This window comes from Temnothorax americanus, unplaced genomic scaffold (genome assembly GCF_048541705.1).
Source record: "Temnothorax americanus isolate GAGA-0224 unplaced genomic scaffold, ASM4854170v1 Scaffold175, whole genome shotgun sequence".
NCBI lineage: Eukaryota > Metazoa > Arthropoda > Insecta > Hymenoptera > Formicidae > Temnothorax > Temnothorax americanus.
Genome location: NW_027509313.1, coordinates 108,448 through 116,592, shown reverse-complemented (window position 1 = coordinate 116,592; position 8,145 = coordinate 108,448). Strand labels below are relative to the sequence as shown.

The 8,145-nt window shown below is 36.5% G+C and overlaps 1 long non-coding RNA gene across 1 annotated transcript; it reads right to left on the bottom strand.

Annotated features, from left to right (window-relative positions):
• Positions 1 to 7,063: 7,063 nt before the first annotated feature.
• Positions 7,064 to 7,919, bottom strand: LOC143896034 (uncharacterized). Its single transcript, XR_013256538.1, has 2 exons — positions 7,732 to 7,919; positions 7,064 to 7,630 (listed from the first exon to the last, which is right to left on the bottom strand). It is a non-coding gene; the product is annotated as an uncharacterized LOC143896034 (long non-coding RNA).
• Between the last annotated feature and the right edge of the window lie 226 nt (positions 7,920 to 8,145).

Genomic DNA, 8,145 nt, shown 5'->3' with positions numbered 1-8,145 from the left:
CATGTCCTCGTGATTTTCTTTGAACACATCCTAGTTCTGGTCAAGGCTGGCCATGCGAGCCGTCACGGATCCTGCAGTGATCTTCGCGGCTCCTGGTTCTCGTAGGCTCTTGCCAATCGAGTATATACCTCGTGCTGGCGTCGCACGGCGCCGTCTACTTCGAGGGCCATGTTGCGTCAGGTGAAACTTCCTTTCGCCGAACCGTTCGATCGTACGTTGAGGCGAGCAGTGAAAAGAGTAATCGCCGGCTTGGCTATCCGGCTCGAAGGACCATGTTTCGAAACGGTCGGGAGCAAGGAAGTCTGAGGCAAGTGAATCGAACGAGTCGAAGCTCTGGTAAAAGTGAGCTTTAATTCTCTAATATATATACATGATGACTTAGCGTATCAGCGCGTGAATTGTGGATGGGGCCTTATCTTTAGATTGCTCTTATGCCGGCGCACAGGGGCGCCGGACTTCTCAAAAAATACGGTGGCCTAAAGCGGGAGCCGGTGCGGTCTTCGTCTCCCTGCTCCTTTTCTTCTTCTTCTTGCGTTCCTCGGTCTGGGTGCCCACAGACCTCCAGGAATTCGGAGGTAGGGGCCTTTCTGCCCTCGGATCGCCAGGCACTAATGTCAGCCCTGGTGGGCGTGTGATTCGCCTGTGCGACTCGGGGATTGTCACCCGTATCAATGGCCACCACAGCTCTGGTGGAGGTGCCGGTCCGGCAGCGGTTGGTCGTCGTGGTGGCGAGGGCCTCCTGGTTCTTCTCCTTGTCTCGTGGCCGTAGGATCGCGACCGAAATTTGCAAGGAGATTATTATCGGCGCGTTAATGACGATTTTCGATATCGCGAATACGCCATTTCGCGCGACCTTCGCGTTCACGACCGCACGTTTTGTGGTGCGTAGTAATTCGCCCGGTCGGAACTTAGATTCCACACGCCATATGAATTACGTTAGAATGTTAATTTTGTCAGTTAATTGCGTTTAGATGTTACTCGCGTTGACGTCCTACTCACGTCAGAATATTACTCGCGTTCAATCATTTGCGTTAGGATAGCGTTTGCGTTGGAATGTCGTTCGCGTCGACATACTATTTGCGTTAGAATGTTGTCCGTGTCGACTGATTTCTTGCGTTGGGATGTTACTCGCGTTATTAAATGGCTGTAAAATATGGTTCACACCGACTGATTAGTTACGTTAGGATATTATTCGCGTTTGGATGTTATTTGCCTTAGGATACCACTTGCGTTGACCTAATATTGCGTCCCGTTATTACTCGCGGTAATTCCGCATCTTTCCTCGCGTTAGATTCGTATGTCGCGTTATGTTGAGCGCCTCGACGCCTTATTCTTTGCGCTGGGATATCCTTGGAAATATCACTTATGCGTTCGTTCATTCTCGCGTTGGGACGTTACTCGCGCTCCGCCCATTCTCGCGTTAGATTAAGATTATTATTTGCGTTAGACTAAGATTATTCCTCACGTTAGATTAAGGTTATTTAGCGACAGAATCTCTGCACGGCTTGGGACCTTGCGTTCACGCGCTCTGAGCGTGACGCGCTATCATTTCGCGGCATTTCACGCTATTATTTTGCGTTTACTCCAGTTATGTCGTATTCGGTCGTAACTTGCGCCGATGTTCTACATTATTCGTCAGGTCACTCTATTATTATTATCTGTGTAATTTTTATGATTTCAAAGACTTTGTAAGTTTAGTTTTCTACTAGTATTATTTGCTCGATAACGGCGGCTGCCGCGCGTTTACTATATTACGTAATTTTTCGTGTTTTTCTGGCGTCCGCGTTACTATTATTTTGTTTTTAGAAATTGACGCCCGTGTTATCAACCGCGCTATTATTTTTCTTATTAATGAAAGCCAGGATGGCCCTTATTCTATTACACAATAAATGTTATTTTATTTGTTAGCGATTGAGTTCATGATTTACGTGTCGCCCCGCCGAGTATCGCGCTGCCCTTCATCAACCCCGCTCTGCTATTAGGTCGAACTAGCCATTCCCTCGCACACCGACTTATTTTGTTTTACGTCTCCTTTTGGTTTTTCGTGGTTTCGCGGACGCGAATTTACGCGTCTGGCGCCTAACAATAAAATTCGGTTCGTGTAGCGTCGGAGGTACGAGATAATCATCGGAGAGGCCTATGATTCTTCTCTCCTTTCTCTTTTTGATCCGTCACACGCCCCGGACTTCTCCGGGAGTGAAAAAATCGTGACAGTACGTCACAAAACATTTTACATATTTAAGTACAAATTATTATTTCATTATAAAAATTATTATGTTATTCTGACACACACACACACACACACACACACACACACACACACACACACACACACACACACACACACACACACACACACACACACACACACACACACACACACAATAAAGGCTTCTGTCTCCTCAACAGTAAGGGGAATTTCTACTTTTTTTCCAAGCAACGTAACATTAGCAAGTTTTGTTACATGTTTTTGTAAATGGTAGTTGAATATTGTTGAACAATAATTTATTGTTGAATCACTAATGTCGTATTGACCAAGTAACCGAGAAAGTGACTAAAGGTATGTGTACTTGCGAGCAATTTAAGTTAGGACGCCACGCGTTCCTTGTACAAGCTTTAGAAGAAATCCATTCCCACTTTTAAATAAAAATGCAGAATAGCACCATAATGACCCAAACATTAACACCGTTTTACCTAAATGTAGCAACAAATGTACATTAAATGTCATATTCTGAGGGCCATACAACTTTTGGAAATCTGTCACGTACTGAACTAGATTCCAAGTGGCATTATCGAGATCAGAAATAGAAATCTTGTGTCAAAGGAAAGTATAAATAGCAGAAACAAGTAAAGAATGGTGTTTGTAATATCTCAAAAGCAGAATATCTTTCAAGCATGGCAGGCTGTAATAAAGAAGCCACACACGCCATTCATTAGCTTTCCAAAAAGAACGCTCTTTAAGTAATCTAGGAAACCTTGGAGAACTTGAAGATGGACTTATTGCTAAAAGTCTAATATCATCTTGTTTTAATCCTATATAATATTTTTCATTATGAGATGTGCTATCTAACCACAGACAAGTGACAAATTTGATTACACTTAAAAGGGCACAATGCATATAATCTAATACAAGTTCATGAACAAGGTTAAATTTTAAAAGAACTGCTTCGGGACTAACACCTTTAACTCCACGAAATTCTATACCACTTTGCTCAATCTGTAACATATCTTTCCTGATACCGTCATTGGTTCGATTTTCAACCTCGTATATTTTTGTGATATTAGTAGCATTTTCAATTCGCGTCACGGTGTAATTAAGATTATTCTTGAAGCATATTGATAACACAATTATCACCTACATCCATAGCATATTTAATTGTAATTGGACTTGTATCAGAATCAGCAGATGGCATTAAACCCATGGTGTTAGAAGACAGGTGTAACATTGCGCATAATGGCGGCCGGAGAATACGACAGCCAATCAAATGTTTATCCAAAATGTGGCGCCACATTTAAGGCTGCGGTTCAGTTGAAGCTACAAATGCTTCGAAGCATTCCTCTTCTCTTTTCTTTCAATGAAGAAAGAAAGAGAAGAAGAACGCTTCGAAGCATTTGTAGCGTCAAATGGACCGCAGCCTAAATGCAGCATTAGTCACAGTTTGTGACAAAAATGCAAACAAAAATAAAAAATTTGTAAATATAATACGAAACCTCACAAATTAATAAAAAAAATATAATACATAATATATACTAATAATAAAAAAACAATTTCTACATTAATAAGTAAATGAAGAATAAATATTGCAAATCAGGAATTAGAAAACGTTATTAATAAGGAAGTATATAGAAATGATTACTCGTATTGCAAACTGTAAGAACAATATTCCTGACACAATGTCTATTTAAAATCGTTTTAATTTTATTATAAAATGCTATAATAAAATAGCTTTTGCAGCATCTTAAGATAAGCTTTTCTGTAATCTGAAATCTAAGATTGAACTATGAGCACCGTTCTAAGTTATAGAGACGTGTAATTGATTGTAATATAAAAGAAAGTGTAGCAGTGATATTATATTAAAACAATTATAAATAAAAGAATGCAATTCTTCCAGAATATGTTTTTATTTTACATTTTGTACATTTTCCTTATTGCTTAATTTATACATTTTTTTTCCTTTTTTCTTTTGATTATTATTTTGTACTATTTCTTTGTTAATTTTTCTTAACCTTATGTAAGTTTGAGTTCGAACGAGACAAGCAATGACTTCTTTTGGGAAATTATTGTTAACTTTTTGACAAACAATATTTGTCAATTTATCAAATATTTTATCCTCTTTGCTAAAGACATCACCATGAAATTTTATAAACTCATCATCTGTTATCTGAGCTGCATGAAGGAAGCTTTCTGATGAATACATACAATTTCCTCTAGATATTAGGCAAAGCCAGTCATTTGATGGATTGGGCACGGATTTGGTGGGGACTTCTAAATTAGTATAACGATGTCTAAATCTGTGTGCTACGTATCCAGCTATGTATATGAGTGCATTTTGTTCTACGCAACTCATATCTTCAGAAGTGATACGTTCCAAGTCATTTAATAAACTAAGTTCCTCCGGATTAGGTTCATAATTACTTGAATATAATACTGAAAAAGTACAGGGCGGCGGTGTGGTCTAGTGGTAGAGCGCCAGACTCGTAATCTGAGGAACCAGGTTCGAGTCCACTAGAGCCATGTAACATGGAAAAGTTTTTTTCCGAAAAACCGCGCCCCTCCGTGCAAGATGCGGAAAAAACTGGGCTCCGTCTTTCGGAAGAGACGTTAAACCGTTGGTCCAAAGGAGAAAACAGTAAGGTAGTGGATGAATTGGAGGTTAGGGTTGGGTACGTCCCATCAAAACGCCCTTTAAGGCCCCTTGGGGTATATAAAGTAAAATTCTTTATCCTTTTTTAATACTGAAAAAGTGAATAGTAACATATAGTAACAATAAATTGATGTAACATGTATCCCAAGTAGAATAGATGAGGAACGATGATTAAGGACCGATTTTTCGGTTGGTAAGATACAAATAACAATTAATGTTTGTAATTTTGCTGACAAGTTGTTATCACGTAAACAATTAAATTGAAGCGTAAATGGAACAAGGTGATTTCTCAATACGTGTGCAACATGCGAGCAAATTTTGCTATCAAAAGCATTGATAGCAAATTTGCAGCAAAAACTTTACAAGAATTTGTTTACTTATTGTTTGATGATAATTCTTTAAGAATACTTGTTTACTTATTGCCAGTTTTAATTTATATACAATTAATTTTGGAAAAAACGCTGCAAAGAGCATCTCCATTTACAATTATGTGACTTATATTTGTCTCATGACATGCTCTGTTATCTGGGTAACTAATAGTTAAATCATATGTCTTTCTTTTTTCTTCAAATTAAATAAGGCTAAACATAGCTACATAGGAATAAATAAGTATTAAGGTTGTTTGGAAGGAATGAGTGAGTTAAGTTTTATTACAATAAACATTTGATTTTAAGTTTTATTTGTAAACCAAGTCCATTTCTTTTCTTGGCACAAGATAAAGTTAAAGATTAAAGAGAAAGATTGATAAAAAAAATAATAAAAATTGATTGATTGATTGATTGATTGATTTACAAGGATAAACATATTGTGACGTTATTTTTCAAATTATATTGGCCAATCGTTGTCGCAATAAACGCTTTTCTTTTCTGTTAATCAATATTGGCGGAATAAACTTCTACCAGTTTTTGATAAACATATGATTTAATTAAATGTCTGTAAACAACAATGATAAAAATGATAAAATAATGTTTCAATTTTTCTTTATACCTTCTCCACTTTCTCCTCTTATATTTATCAAATTTTCTGTTAATGGCAGGATATTTTCAAGAATATTTTCATCAGTTATTTGATCAAATGAATTCATGGAATCTGGACTGTGCACATGTGCCATAGTAATTAAAGAGTTACAAGTGTTATCTCCTTCGGTATTTTTACCCACTGAAAGAACGTGTTCCGAATGTTTTCCCAAAATGTACCATTTTAGGCGGTGTTGTACTTCTACAGGTGTGGGATGATCATATGTTCCTCCCATGCTTCTCAGATATGAAAAGAAAGTTTCGAGATTGTCCTGATTTAACTACTTGTAAATAAATATTTTACTTCAAATGTTTTCGACGAATACTTTTCTTGTATATGAGCTGTTGAAGGGATCTGTTGCATAATAGTATGCCTTTTTGGAATTGCAATAACGATGTTCTTCGCCCAACTCGCATTTCTTCTATATATTCATTCATTTTCGTTAAAATTTTATTTTGCGTTTCTATATTGATTCCATACGCATGAGATTCATTGCAATGGCCATATTTTAATTTACTATTGAACACGTCGAACCAATCGTTGAACAGTTTAAGAACCTCAGACATATGTTTCCACTGTGTAGAAACCAACAAATTATTTTCTCCACACCATTTAATTGCTAGTGCATTTCTATTAGAGAAAATTTGGGCTGTTAACTGAACTTTTTGCTTTTGTGTTCCTTTGGCGTCTAGATGCGCTCGACTTAATTTAAAACATATTTTTAAATCTTTTCCATTTAAAGCCAATAGTTCTTCTAGACACGTTTTGTCAATAAATGTGCCTCTAGTTAGGAATCCGGAGTCCAATAAATGGTTTCTGCTTAGTTTTAATAAATGTGGGGGGTCTGCATAAAAATATATTCGTAGAGTGTTGTCTGAAGGATGCATAATATAACATTGCTTCTCAATGGCTGTTGAAATGTTATCTTTCGAATGACAAGGAATATTAACTCCAATATTCAACTCATTCCACAAATTCATTTTACTCGAGCCCATGTCGCATGTTACGGCCACAACAATATAACCAATCGAATAAAAATTTTGTATGATACTGAACAAAATGTCGTGGGACATCGCTACGTCAAAATTATAAAATACAGGTTGTCTCCCATTTTTAAACAAACCCCTAGCCATTACAAATTGGCACGTTTTAAAAGGCCCATAAATTTTTTGTTGCTTTCTTTCCAAGTCTAATTTATTCGAAATATATATCTCGTCAAAGGTAAGAACAGTTAATTTTTCCGGGATTGACAAATTACATCCTATACTCGACATAATGTTGAAAACATCATGTAAAATTCCAGGCCAAACGCTGAACCGATCAATCCAATTTTGCAGCGTTGATGCACACGGTAATGGAAATTTTTTTACAGTTCTTAAATACCTGTAAGCTTTTGGACTTAATGCTCTTAATGAAATGGCTGATGTAATATCTTCAGCTGACCATTTGACATGACTCCTTGTCGATGACATTACCATTTTAATCTGGCCAGGTGTAAATACCTTACGCAAAGCATCAATGGCTATTGTTTCCGCCTCTTTATGCCTATTTTTTGCCATTTTTTCAACTTCTGTTTGCAACTGGGTAACATGTATACTTAAACTTTGATTTTTTCTTCTAAAAATTCTTTTTCTTCTAAAAGATTTTTATTTTTGTTTAGGAGTTCTTGGTTCCGTTTCTCTGCATTTCTTAATTGCATCAATAACGTTTCGACATCAACATTTGCATTATTGCCAGTCTCTTGCATTCTGTAAAATACATAATACTTTTTATAACAATACATACTAACAAATTAAATATGATTCGAACCTATTAAATAATAATTTTAAAGAAACATTTAATTACATACATCTCTTGTTGCACCGTTTTATTTTGCTCTTCCATACTTTGTATAGCTGCTTTATTTATATTTTTTGCAACTTTTTTTCCATATCTTGTGTTTTGTTTGTTTCCACATTTATTACAATTTCTTCCTGCGATAAACGCTGTTTCTGTTGTGCGTATTGCACAAGTTCTGTGTATGTTGGAACAAATGACTTAACTCTGAAAGAATATTATAAGGCATTAATTTCATTTGTACATTTATATATATAGATACACACATGTTAAAATACTCACGGTACTTTATTTTTTTTGTTGTCTTCTTTGCTCTGCGACATATCTTTTCGCTTTTTTTCTAGATTTAATGTTGGAACAAATCCCTGTTTCAACCTTAATACTTCTTTAGCTGGTTTATTTTGTAATCGTGGTTTTGTCTTCTCAA